We start from the raw sequence: 14,583 nt of genomic DNA on the forward strand, positions 1-14,583 counted from the left end.
TGCACCTGATAATGTTTGGTGAAAGTGTGCAGACTCGACCAGGTAGCTGCCTGGCACACCTGTTGAGCCGAAGCCTGGTGTCGCAAAGCCCAGGACGCACCCACAGCTCTGGTTGAGTGGGCTTTCAGCCCTGAAGGAACCGGAAGCCCAGCAGAACGGTAGGCTTCCAGAATTGGTTCTTTGATCCATCGAGCCAGGGTGGCTTTAGAAGCCTGCGACCCCTTGCGCTGGCCAGCGACAAGGACAAAAAGTGCATCTGAACGGCGGATAGGCGCCGTGCGAGAAATATAGATTCTGAGTGCTCTCACCAGATCTAGCAAACGTAAGTCTTTCTCATACCGGTGAACCGGCTGAGGACAAAAGGAAGGCAAGGATATATCCTGATTAAGATGAAACGAGGATACGACCTTAGGGAGAAACTCCGGAATGGGGCGCAGCACAACCTTGTCCTGGTGGAACACCAGGAAGGGAGCCTTGGATGACAGAGCTGCCAGCTCAGACACACGCCGAAGCGATGTGATCGCAACGAGAAACGCCACTTTCTGTGACAGGCGAGAAAAGGAAACGTCCTTTAGAGGCTCGAAGGGCGGCTTTTGCAGAGCAACTAGTACTCTGTTCAGATCCCATGGATCTAACGGCCGCTTGTACGGGGGCACAATATGACAGACCCCCTGTAGGAACGTGCGCACCTTAGGAAGACGTGCTAGACGCTTCTGAAAAAACACAGATAGTGCCGAGACTTGCCCTTTAAGGGAGCTGAGCGACAAGCCCTTTTCCAACCCCGATTGCAGGAAGGAAAGAAAGGTGGGCAATGCAAATGGCCAAGGGGATACTCTCTGTGCAGAGCACCAGGATAAGAAAATCTTCCACGTTCTGTGGTAGATCTTAGCAGACGTTGACTTCCTAGCTTGTCTCATTGTGGCTACGACTCCTTGAGATAATCCTGCGGACGCTAGGATCCAGGACTCAATGGCCACACAGTCAGGTTCAGGGCCGCAGAATTCTGATGGAAAAACGGCCCTTGGGACAGTAAGTCTGGTCGGTCTGGCAGTGACCACGGTCGACCGACCGTGAGATGCCACAGATCCGGATACCACGATCTCCTCGGCCAGTCTGGGGCGACGAGAATGACGCGGCTGCAATCGGATCTGATCTTGCGTAACACTCTGGGCAAGAGTGCCAGAGGTGGGAATACGTATGGGAGTCGGAACTGCGACCAATCTTGAACTAATGCGTCTGCCGCCAGAGCTCTTTGATCGCGCGACCTCGCCATGAATGCCGGGACCTTGTTGTTGTGCCGGGACGCCATTAGGTCGACGTCCGGCACTCCCCATCGGCGACAGATTTCCTGAAACACGTCCGGGTGAAGGGACCACTCCCCTGCGTCCATGCCCTGGCGACTGAGGAAGTCTGCTTCCCAATTTTCTACGCCTGGGATGTGAACCGCGGATATGGTGGATGCTGTGTCCTCCACCCACATTAGAATGCGCCGGACTTCTTGGAATGCTTGCCGACTGCGCGTCCCTCCTTGGTGGTTGATGTATGCCACCGCTGTGGAGTTGTCCGACTGGATTCGGATCTGCTTTCCTTCCAGCCACTGTTGGAAGGCCAGTAGGGCAAGATACACTGCCCTGATTTCCAGAACATTGATCTGAAGGGTGAACTCCTGCGGAGTCCACGTCCCCTGGGCCCTGTGGTGGAGAAACACTGCTCCCCACCCTGACAGACTCGCATCTGTCGTGACCACTGCCCAGGATGGGGGCAGGAAGGATCTTCCCTGAGACAATGAGGTGGGAAGGAGCCACCATTGTAGAGAGTCCTTGGCCGTCTGGGAAAGAGAGACTTTCCTGTCCAGGGACGTTGACTTCCCGTCCCATTGGCGGAGAATGTCCCATTGAAGTGGGCGCAGATGAAACTGCGCAAAGGGAACTGCTTCCATGGCTGCCACCATCTTCCCGAGGAAGTGCATGAGGCGCCGTAAGGGGTGCGACTGGCCTTGAAGGAGGGATTGCACCCCTGTCTGTAGGGACCGCTGCTTGTTCAGCGGAAGCTTCACTCTCGCTGCTCGAGTATGAAACTCCATGCCAAGATACGTTAGCGACTGTGACGGTGACAGATTCGACTTTGGAAAGTTGATGATCCATCCGAACGTCTGTAGAGTCTCCAGCGTAGCATGTAGACTGAGTTGGCATGCCTCTTGAGAGGGTGCCTTGACAAGTAGATCGTCTAGGTAAGGGATCACCGAGTGTCCCTGAGAGTGCAAGACTGCTACCACCGCCGCCATGACCTTGGTGAAGACCCGGGGGGCTGTCGCCAGACCGAATGGCAGAGCTACGAACTGAAGATGATCGTTTCCTATCACAAAACGTAGAAAACGTTGATGTTCTGTAGCAATTGGCACGTGGAGATAAGCATCTTTGATGTCTATTGAGGCAAGGAAGTCTCCTTGAGACATTGAGGCAACGACAGAGCGGAGGGTTTCCATCCGGAACCGTCTGGCGTGCACATGTTTGTTGAGCAGCTTTAGATCCAGAACAGGACGGAACGAGCCGTCCTTTTTTGGAACCACAAAGAGATTGGAGTAAAACCCTCGCCCTTGTTCCTGAGGCGGTACAGGAACCACTACTCCTTCCGCTCTTAGGGAGTCCACCGCCTGCAGCAGGGCATCTGCTCGGTCTGGATGTGGGGAGGTTCTGAAGAACCGAGCTGGAGGACGAGAACTGAACTCGATTCTGTACCCGCGAGACAAAATGTTTGTCACCCACCGGTCTTTGACCTGTGACATCCAAATGTCGGAAAAGCGGGAGAGCCTGCCCCCAACCGGAGATGCGGAGGGGGGGGGCTGGAAGTCATGAGGTAGCCGCTTTGGAAGCGGTTCCTCCATTTGCTTTCTTGGGGCGTGCGTGAGCCCGCCAGGAATCTGAGACTCTTTGCGTCCTCTGAGTCCCTTTGGACTAGGAGAATTGTGTCTTGCCCGAACCTCGAAAGGACTGAAACCTCTGCTGCCATTTTTTCTGCTGAGGTTTGCTTGATCTGGGCTGGGGTAAGGAAGAGTCTTTACCCTTGGACTGTTTAATGATGTCAGCCAATGGCTCGCCAAACAGTCTATCTCTAGATAAAGGCAAGCTGGTTAAACATTTTTTGGAACCAGCATCTGCTTTCCAGTCCTTTAACCACAAGGCTCTGCGCAAAACTACCGAATTGGCGGACGCCATTGAGGTGCGGCTGGTAGATTCTAGGACCGCATTGATAGCGTAAGACGCAAACGCAGACATCTGCGAGGTAAGGGACGCCACTTGCGGCGCCGCTGGATGTATGATAGCATCCACTTTTGCTAAACCAGCTGAAATAGCTTGGAGTGCCCATACGGCTGCGAATGCTGGAGCAAACGACGCGCCGATAGCTTCATAGACAGATTTTAACCAAAGGTCCATCTGTCTGTCATTGGCATCCTTAAGTGAAGCGCCATCCTCCACTGCAACTATGGATCTAGCTGCAAGTTTGGAGATCGGGGGGTCTACTTTTGGACACTGGGTCCAGCGCTTGACCACATCAGGGGGGAAAGGAAAACGTGTATCCTTAGAACGTTTAGAGAAACGCCTTTCTGGATGAGCGTCGTGTTTCTGGATTGACTCTCTGAAGTCAGAGTGATCCAAGAAAGCACTCAATTTACGCTTGGGATAGAGGAAACGAAACTTCTCCTGCTGTGCAGCTGCCTCCTCTGCAGAAGGAGCTGGGGGAGAAATATCCAACAGTCTATTGATGGCTGAGATAAGATCGTTTACCATGGCGTCCCCATCCGGGGTATCCAAATTGAGAGGGGTTCCAGGATAAGACTCCTGATCACTCTCTTCAGACGCATCACAGGGCGACTGATTGCGCTGAGACCCTGAGCAGTGTGATGACGTTGAGGGTCTTTCCCAGCGAGCTCGCTTAGGGTGGCTGGGGCTATCATCTGAGTCATAATACTCAGCCTGGGAAGCCGGGGACCCCCTTGCAGTCTGGATTAATTCCAACTGAGGGGGATTAGAGGACAGAGACCTCGCCGTGTCCATAGACTGAGCCCCAGTCATGGATTGCAAAGTTTCAAGGATTTTTGCCATAGTCACAGACATTCCATCAGCAAAAACTGCAAAGTCTGTCCCTGACACCGGGGCAGGACTTACAAGCGTCTCAGCCTGGGTCACTACCCCTCCGGACTCCGGCTGGCGAAGCAGCACCGGATCTGAGCATTGCACACAATGGGGGTCTTTGGAACCTGCTGGTAGAGCAGCCCCACATGCAGCACACGCAGTGTACACAGCCCTAGCCTTGGCAGCCTTGCGTTTTGTGGATGACATGTTGCTGCCTCCTCAGAGCGATCTGGGGTATCCAGCCAGGAAGCGACCTCACAGTGCAAGAAATAACTAAATATATATATCTGGTGACACAGTACACCAATACACACTGAGGCACTAGAGGGGCCAGCTGAAATGCCGCTTACCGCCCGCTTAAGAGCGGGTGTGTGGTCTCCAAAAGCCCCCTAGTCCAGGTCTCCCAGAGCCTTGCGTCCTTCCTCTAGCCAGACTGCATGTAATGGCTGCCGGCGTCCTGGGAGAGGAGGGGGGGGCGGGCCCTGGGCGTTCCTGACTAAGAGCGGGAAGCCTGCTTCCCTCTGTGCCTAGTGAGAGGGCTGGAGCATGTAAATCAGGCTCCAGCCCTCGTCGCTGCTGCGAAACAGCGTCTCTCCCCTACCCTGATTGACAGGGTGGAGGCGGGAACGAAGCGGAGCTAGGCCGCAAAAGCCGGGGACTGGATTTATAAACGCCGCCGCCGTAAAAGCGCGGTCGGCGTGTCCCCGGCGCACCACAAGTCACAGCAGCGCCGCCCGGTCCAGTGGGGGTCGGCGCTGCGTTCCCACAACACAAAGTCCCCCAGTAAACTGTAGGAACACTAACTCCAACGTTACGGTCCCCGGCGCACTACAACACCCAGCCAGCCCGGAGTGTGTCTGTGCCTGCCGGGGACACAGAGTACCTGTATGATGCAGGGCCTTGTCCCTGATTGTACTCCTGCTCCATATCCATCAGGTGCTATGGGTCTGTGGATGGAGCCCGGCGTCAGAGCTTAGAGGCCGGCAGGATCCCACTTCCACAGAGCCCTACAAGGGGATGTGGAAGGAAAACAGCATGTGGGGCTCCAGCCCCTGTACCAGCAATAGGTACCTCAACCTTACAACACCATCCACGGGTGAGAAGGGAGCATGCTGGGGGCCCTATATGGGCCCTCTTTTCTTCCATCCGAAATAGTCAGCAGCTACTGCTGACTAAAATCTGTGGAGCTATGCGTGGATGTCTGACCTCCTTCGCACAAAGCTTGAAAACTGGAGAACCCGTGATACCACGGGGGGGTATAGCCAGAAGGGGAGGGGCCTTGCACTTTTTAGTGTAGTGCTTTGTGTGGCCTCCGGAGGGCAGTAGCTATACCCCAATCGTCTGGGTCTCCCAATAGAGCGCTGAAGAAAGTGTCTCTTGTTCCTGAGGAGGAACCGGGATTACGACTCCTACTGCCTGCAGAAAAGCCTCGGCTCGGCCCGGTGAGGAAGTTTTTGCGACAAACTGTCTCTCACCCACCGGCCATTGACCTGTGGCAGTGAAATGTCGCTAAAGCGGGGGAGTCTGCCACCGACCGCGGAGAGAGAGGGCTGAAAGTCATGAGGAAACCGCCTTGGTAGCGGTTCCTCCGGCTGCCTTCTCCGGGCGTGATTGAGCCCGCCAGGAACCTGCGCCCCTCTGAGCCTTTTGAGTCCTGTTGGACGAGGGCAATTGGGACGTGCCCGAGCCTGGGAAGGACCGAAACCTCGACTGTCCCTTCTCCTGATGGGTCATGTTTGATAGCTGGGGTAAGGAAGAATCCGTACCCTTGGACAGTTGAATGATTTAATCCAACCGCTCACGAAACAGTCTGTCACCAGATAAAGGCAATCTGGTTAAGCACATTTGTGGAAGCAGCATCTGCTCCAATCCCTTAACACTAGGAGCGTAACAACACGGAGTTGGCGGACGCCACTGACGTACGGCTCGTAGAGTCCAGGACAGCATAAACAGCTTGAGTCGCAATGCCGACATTGCGAGGTGAAGGACGCTACTGCGGCCAAGATGTACATGTGACCGCGTCCCTCTGCGCAATACTAGCTGAAATAGCTTGGAGTGCCTCTATGGCTGCGAATGCCGGGGCAACCGACCCGCCGATAGGGCTATCTGTCTGTCAATGGCATCTTTAAGTGAATTCCCATCTTCCACTGCAACTATAGATCTAGCCGCAAGCCTGGAGATTGGGGGATCCACCCTTGGAGCGCTTGAGCACGTCAGGGGGGAAGAGACAACGCGTATCTTCAATACGGTTGGAGAAAAGCTTATCGGGATAAGCGTGGTGTTCCTGGACTGTTTCTCTGGAGTCAGAGTGACCAGAAAAGTACTCAATATACGCTTGAGATACCGAAATAGGGATTTCTTCTGCTGTGAAGCCGACCCCTCCACTGGAGGAGTTGAGGGAGAAATACCCCACCTTCCATTGATGGACGCTATAAGATTATTCACTATAGCGTCACCATCCGGTGTATCCGGATTGAGAGCGGTCTCAGGATCAGAGTCCTGAACAGCTACGTCTGCCTCATCATACAGAGAGTACTGTGATGAAGTCGAGGGCCGTTCTTAGGGAGCTCGCGTAGGCCGTCTGGGACTGTCGTCCGTGTCAGAGCCTGCACCCTGGGATGCATGGGACCCTCCTGGAGCCATGATTTGTTTCGAAATCAGGGTGGCCAGGGGCATTGAATCAACATTGCCCAAGGTCTGTCTGGACTGCAAAGTCTGTAAGATGTTAGTCATAGCCACAGACAATATATCAGCGGAAACTGCAACTCCGTCCCTGTCCCTGGACAGGGATCACAGGTGGTTCTTTTGGCCACCTGTAGCACAGACCCCGTTGAGAGCACACACTAGGGGTCCTGGAACAGTCGCATGCAGTACAAGCAGCATAGAAAGCCTGTGCCTTGGCACCCATGCTGTTTTTTTTTTTTTTTTTTGCTGTTGCTGTCTAGCCATCTAGGAGTATTAGCCAAGAATAGCGACCGTACAGTGCAATGTATAGCATACAAGCATGAAGTACAATAAACACTTCAGCACATGCAGTACAAGGAGCATAGAAAGCCTGTGCCTTGGCACCTTTGCTTTTCTGCTGCCGTTGTCTAGTTATTCAGGAGCATTAGCCAGGAAAAGCGACATACAGTGAATGTATAGCATACAAGCATGAAAATAACCACTGCAGCACATGCAATCCAAGCAGCATTGAAAGCTTGTGCCTTAGCACCCTTGCTTTTCTGCTGCTGTTGTCTAGTCATCAAGGAGCATTAGCCAAGAATAGCGACATGCAGTGAATGTACAAGCATGAAAATAAACTCTGCAGTACATGCAATCCAAGCAGCATTGAAAGCTTGTGCCTTAGCACCATTGCTGTTTGCTGCCGCTGTCTAGCCATCTAGGCGGGTAGACAGCCAAGAATAGCCCTTACAGTGCAATGTAAAGCATACAAGCATAAAGGACACATGACACCGCAGCACATGCAAGACAAGCAGCATATAGAGTCTGTGCTTTAGCACCCCTGATCTTTTGCTGCTGTTTCTAGGTCTGCATCCTGAATAGCGACCGTACAAAAGTACAACAGGACACTTCGGCATTAGTGGATCAGCACTTTAGTTGCCGCTTACCGCCCGCACAAAAGCGGATGTGTGGCGCCGGAATCCTGTGCTGGTAGCTCAGTGTCTCCGTTTTCCCGCTCTGCGTGCCGGAATGGCTGCCGGCGTCCAGAGGAGAGGGGCGGGCCGAGGGCGTGCCCGAGACAAGAGCGGGAACCCGGCGCCCACTGTGTCTAGTAAAGGGGGCTGGAGAATGCAAATAAGGCTCCAGCCCTCGGCGCTGCTATAGAACAGCGTCTCTCCCTGTCCCTGAGTGACAGGGTGGGGGCGGGAACGAAGCGGCGCTAGGCCGCAAAAGCCGGGGACTAAAGTTAGAAGCGCCGCCGCCGTAAAAGCGCGGTCGGCGCGTCCCCGGCGCACTACAAGTCGCAGCTGCGCCGCCGCTCCAGGGGCGGTCGGCGCGGCGGTCCCCACACGTAAAGTCCCCCAGTAATCTGCAGGGACTATAAGCCCAGCGCACAGCGCTACAGTCCCCGGCGCACTAGCACACCCAGCAAGCCTGGAGTGTGCGTGGCCTGCCATACGGGGACACAGAGTACCTGAAAGTTGCAGGGCCTTGTCCCTGAACGGCACTCCCGCTCCACATCCAGCAGGTTCTATGGGTCTGTGGATGGAGCCCGGCCTCAGGGCTTGGTGGCCGGAAAGATCCCACTTCTTCAGAGCCCCTCAGGGGGATGGGGAAGGAAAACAGCATGTGGGCTCCAGCCTCCGTACCAGCAATAGGTACCTCAACCTTACAAACCGCAAGTGGGGTGAGAAGGGAGCATGCCGGGGGCCTTAGTATGGGCCCTCTTTTCTTCCATCCGATATAGTCAGCAGCTACTGCTGACTGAACAGTGGAGCTTATGCATGGATGTCTGACCTCCTTCGCACAAAGCAGAAAAACTGGTGAGCCAGTGATCCCACTGGGGGTGTATAGCCAGAAGGGGAGGGGCCTTACACTTTAGTGTAATTGCTTTGTGTGGCCTCGGGAGGCAGTGCTATACACCCAATCGTCTGGGTCTCCCAATGGAGCGCCGAAGAAATATATATATATATATATGGTACAGAGAAAAAAGTACACAAATATAACACTGTGGCACTAGTGGGGCCAGCACTTAAGTGCTGCTTACCGCCCGCTTAACGCGGGTGTGTGGTCGCCAGAAATCCCTTGTCTGGGTCTCCCAGAGCCTGTGTCCGTTCTCCAGCCAGACTGCATGTAGGAATGGCTCCCGGCGTCCTATGGAGAGGGGAGGGCCCTGGGCGTGTGCAGACAAAAAGCGGGAAACCTGCGTCCCCCTGTGCTCAGTGAGAGGGCTGGAGCATGTAAATAAGGCTCCAGCCCTCGGCGCTGACGATTGCACAGCGTCTCTCCCTTGCCCTGATTGACAGGGTGTGGGCGGGAACGAAGCGGAGCTAGGCCGCAGAAGCCGGGGACTAAATTTATAAGCGACGCCGTCGTAAAAGCACGGTCGTCGCTAAGTCCCCGGCGCACTACAAGTCGCAGCTGCGCCGCCGCCTAGGGGCGGCCGGCACGGCAGTCCCCAACATATAAAGTCACACAGAAAAACTGTAGTGACTATAACCCCAGCGCGCAGCGCTACTGTCCCCGGCGCACTAGCACACCCAGCAAGTCTGGAGTGTGCGCGGCCTGTACATACGGGGACACAGAGTACCTTAATGTCGCAGGGCCTTGTCCCTGAACGGTACCCAGCTCCGTATCCAGCAGGTTCCATGGGTCTGTGGATGGAGCCCGGCCTCAGGGCTTGTGGGCCGGTAAGATCCCACTTCCTCAGAGCCCCTCAGGGGGATGGGGAAGGAAAACAGCATGTGGGCTCCAGCCTCCGTACCCGCAATGGGTACCTCAACCTTAACAAACACCGCCGACATAAAGTGGGGTGAGAAGGGAGCATGCTGGGGGCCCTAGTATGGGCCCTCTTTTCTTCCATCCGACATAGTCAGCAGCTGCTGCTGACTAAACAGTGGAGCTATGCGTGGATGTCTGACCTCCTTCGCACAAAGCAGAAAACTGGTGAGCCAGTGATCCCACTGGGGGTGTATAGCCAGAAGGGGAGGGGCCTTACACTTTTTAGTGTAATGCTTTGTGTGGCCTCCGGAGGCAGTGCTATACACCCAATCGTCTGGGTCTCCCAATGGAGCGCCGAAGAAATATAAATATATATATAAATATATATATATATATATATAAATATATATATATATATATATATATATAAATATATATATATATATATATATATATAAATATATATATATATAAATATATAAATATATATATATATATAAATATATAAATATATATATATATATAAATATATATATATATAAATATATATATATAAATATATATATATATATATATATAAATATATATATATATATGAAGGGAATTTTGTTTACTTACCGTAAATTCCTTTTCTTCTAGCTCTAATTGGGAGACCCAGACAATTGGGTGTATAGCTACTGCCTCCGGAGGCCACACAAAGTATTACACTTAAAAGTGTAAGGCCCCTCCCCTTCTGCCTATACACCCCCCGTGGGATCACGGCTGCTCAGTTTTAGTGCAAAAGCAAGAAGGAGGAAAGCCAATAAACTGGTTTAAGCAAATTCAATCCGAAGGAATATCGGAGAACTGAAACCATTCATCATGACTAACATGTATACCCCAAAAAAAAAAACAGGGGCGGGTGCTGGGTCTCCCAATTAGAGCTAGAAGAAAAGGAATTTACGGTAAGTAAACAAAATTCCCTTCTTCTTCGTCGCTCTATTGGGAGACCCAGACAATTGGGATGTCCAAAAGCAATCCCTGGGTGGGTAAAATAATACCTCGTGATAGGCCGTAAAATGGCCTTTTCCTACATGGGGGCAACCGCCGCCTGCAGGACTCTTCTACCTAGGCTGGCGTCCGCCGAAGCATAGGTATGCACCTGATAATGCTTGGTAAAAGCGTGCAGACTCGACCAGGTAGCCGCCTGGCACACCTGCTGGGCCGAAGCCTGGTGCCGTAATGCCCGGGACGCACCCACGGCTCTGGCAAAATGGGCCTTCAGCCCTGAGGGAACCGGAAGCCCCGCAGAACGGTAGACTTCAAGAACTGGTTCGTTGATCCACCGAGTCAGGGTGGATTTGGAAGCTTGCAACCCCTTACGCTGACCAGCGACAAGGACAAGAGTGCCTCCGAGCGGCGCCGGAGCGCCGTGCGGGAAAAGTAGGTTCTGAGAGCTCTCACCAGATCCAACAAAAGCAAATCCCGATCACATTGATGAACTGGATGACAAGACGGTAAGGAGATATCCCGATTGAGATGACAGGGGGATACCACCTTAGGGAGAACTCCTGAATCGGACGCAGAACCACCTTGTCCTGGTGAAAACACCAGGAAGGGAGATTTGCAAGACAGCGCTGCTAGCTTGGCCACTCTCCGAGGAGACGTGACCGCCACTAGAAAAGGCCACTGTCCGTGAAAGGCGAGAAAGGGAAACATCCCTCATAGGCTCGAAAAGCGGCTTCTGGAGAGCTATTAGAACCCTGTTCAGATCCCAGGGCTCTAACGGCTGCTTGTAAGGAGGGACGATCTGACAAACCCCTTGCAGGAACGTGCGTACCTGTTGGAGTCTGGCCAGGCGCTTCTGAAAAGACACAGAGAGCGCAGAGACTTGTCCCTTAAGGGAGCCGAGCGACCAACCTTTTTCCAACCTGGATTGCAGGAAGGAAAGGAAAGTAGTCAATGCCAATGGCCAGGGAGAAACGTCCTGAGCCGAGCACCAAGCTAAGAATATCTTCCACGTCCTGTGGTAGATCTTGGTAGAGCTTGGTTTCCTAGCCTATCCCATGGAGGCAATGACCTCTTGAGATAATCCTGAAGACGCTAGAATCCAGGACTCAATGGCCACACAGTCAGGTTCAGGGCCGCAGAATTCAGATGGAAAAACGGCCCTTGAGACAGCAAGTCTGGCCGGTCTGGTAGTGCCCACGGTTGTCCTACCGTGAGATGCCACATATCCGGGAACCACGACCTCCTCGGCCAGTCTGGAGCGACGAGGATGGCGCGGCGGCAGTCGGACCTGATCTTGCGTAGCACTCTGGGCAACAGCGCCAGAGGTGGGAACACATAAGGGAGCCGGAACTGCGACCAATCTTGAACTAAGGCGTCCGCCGCCAGAGCTCTGTGATCGTGAGACCGTGCCGTGAAAGCTGGGACCTTGTTGTTGTGCCGGGACGCCATTAGGTCGACGTCCGGCATCCCCCAGCGGCGACAGATCTCCTGAAACGCGTCCGGGTGAAGAGACCATTCCCCTGCGTCCATACCCTGGCGACTGAGGAAGTCTGCTTCCCAGTTTTCTACGCCCGGGATGTGAACTGCGGATATGGTGGATGCCGTGTCTTCCCCCCACGTCAGAAACCGCCGGACTTCCTGGAAGGCTTGCCGACTGCGTGTCCCCCCTTGGTGGTTGATGTATGCCACCGCTGTGGGGTTGTCCGCCTGAATTCGGATCTGCTTGCCTTCCAGCCACTGCTGGAAGGCTCGTAGGGCAAAATACACTGCTCTGATTTCCAGAACATTGATCTGAAGGGTGGACTCCTGGCTGAGTCCACGTACCTTGAGCCCTGTGGAGGAGAAAAATTGCTCCCCACCCTGAAGACAATGAGGTGGGAAGAAGCCACCACCGAAGAGACTCCTTGGCCGCCTGAGAAGGAGAAACGTCCCTGTCGAGGGGACGTCGACTCCCCGTCCCATTGGCGGAGAATGTCCCCTTGTAGTGGACGCAGAAGAAACTGCGCGAAAGGGACTGCCTCTAATGCTGCTACCATCTTCTCTAGGAAGTGCATGAGGCGTCTCAAGGGGTGCGACTGGCCTTGACGGAGAGATTGCACCCCTGTCTGAAGTGAACGCTGCTTGCCCAGCGGAAGTTTCACTATCGCTGATAGAGTATGAAACCCCATGCCAAGATATATGTTAGCGATTGGGTCGGGGTCAGAATTGACTTTGAAAAGTTGATGATCTACCCGAAACTCTGGAGAGTCTCCAGCGCAACGATCAGGCTGTGTTGGCATGCCTCTTGAGAGGGTGCCTTGACGAGTAGATCGTCCAAGCAAGGGATCACAGAGTGACCCTGAGAGCGCAGGACTGCTACTACTGCAGCCATGACCTTGGTGAAGACCCGTGGGGCTGTCGCCAGACCGAAAGGCAGGGCTACGAACTAAAGGTGTTCGTTTCCTATAACGAAGCGTAGAAACGCTGGTGCTCTGGAGCATGTCCATTGATGCTAGGAACTCTTCTTGAGACATTGAGGCATGACGGAGCGGAGGATTCCATCCGGAACCGCCTGGTCTTCACATGCTTGTTGAGCAGTTTTTTAGGTCCAGAACAGGACGGAAAGACCCGTCCCTTTTGTGGCACCACAAACAAATTGGAGTAAAAACCGTGACCTTGGTCCTGGAGAGGAACAGAGATCACCACTCCTTCTGCCTTTAGAGAGCACCCGCCTGCAGACGAGCACCGGCTCGGTCGGGAGGTGGAGAAGTTCTGAAGAATCGGGTCGGAGGACGAGAACTGAACTCGATCCTGTACTCTTGAGACCCTGTGGCAGCTAAATGTCCCCAAAGCGGGCGAGCCTGCCACCGACCGAGGATGCGGAGAGAGGAGGCCGACAGTCATGAGGAAGCTGCCTTGGTAGCGGTTCCTCCGGCTGCCTTCTTTGGGCGTGACTGAGTCCGCCAAGAATCTGAGCTCCTCTGAACCTTTTGAGTCCTTTTAGACGAGGACAATTGGGCCCTGCCCGAGCCTCGAAAGGACCGAAACCTCGACTGTCCCCTCCTCTGTTGGGGTTTGTTAGGTTTGGGCTGGGGTAAGGAAGAATCCTTAGACTTGGACTGTTTAACGATTTCATCTAATCTCTCACGAAACAGTCTGTCACAGAAAATGGCAATTGAGCACTTTTTTGGAAGCAGCATCTGCCTCCATTCCCTTAACCCCAAGGCTCTGCGTACAACCACGGAGTTGGCGGACGCCCCTACCGTACTGCTCGTAGAGTCCAGGACAGCATTAATAGCGTAAGACGCAAATGCAGACATTTGAGAGGTTAAGGACGCTACTTGCGGAACAGATGTACGTGTGACGATGTGAATCTGCGCCAGACCAGCTGAACTAATTTGTAGTGCCCATACGGCTGCGAATGCTGGAGCAAACGACGCGCCGATAGTTTCATAGATGGATTTCAACCAGAGCTCCATCTGTGTCAGTGGCATCTTTAAGGGAAGCCCCATCTTCCACTGCAACTATGGATCTAGTCGCCAGCCTGGAGATTGGAGGATCCACCCTTGGACACTGGGTCCAGCTCTTGACCACGTCAGGTGGAAAGGGATAACTTGTATCCTTAATACGTTTGGAGAAACGCTTATCTGGATAAGCGTGGTGTTTCTGAACTGCCTCTCTGAAGTCAGAGTGGTCAGAAAAGTACTCAATTTACGCTTGAGATACTGAAATAGAATTTCTCCTGCTGTGAAGCTGACCCCTCCACTGGAGGAGCTGAGGGAGAAATATCCAACATTCCATTGATGGACGCTATAAGATCATTCACCATGGCGTCACCATCCGGTGTATCCGGCTTGAGAGCGGTCTCAGGATCAGAGTCCTGATCAGCTACGTCTGCCTCATCATTAGAGTCCTCCTGCTGGGACCCTGACCAGTGATGAAGCAGAGTGCCGCTCCCAGCGAGCTCGCTTAGGCTGTCTGGGACTGTTGTCCGTGTCAGAGCCTTCACCTTGGGATGCATGGGACCTCCCCGGAGCACTGATTTGTTCCAAATGAGGGTGGCCCGGGAGCATTGAATCAACATTGCCCATGGTCT

Source organism: Anomaloglossus baeobatrachus, chromosome 7 (assembly GCF_048569485.1).
Source record: "Anomaloglossus baeobatrachus isolate aAnoBae1 chromosome 7, aAnoBae1.hap1, whole genome shotgun sequence".
Classification (NCBI taxonomy): Eukaryota; Metazoa; Chordata; class Amphibia; order Anura; family Aromobatidae; genus Anomaloglossus; species Anomaloglossus baeobatrachus.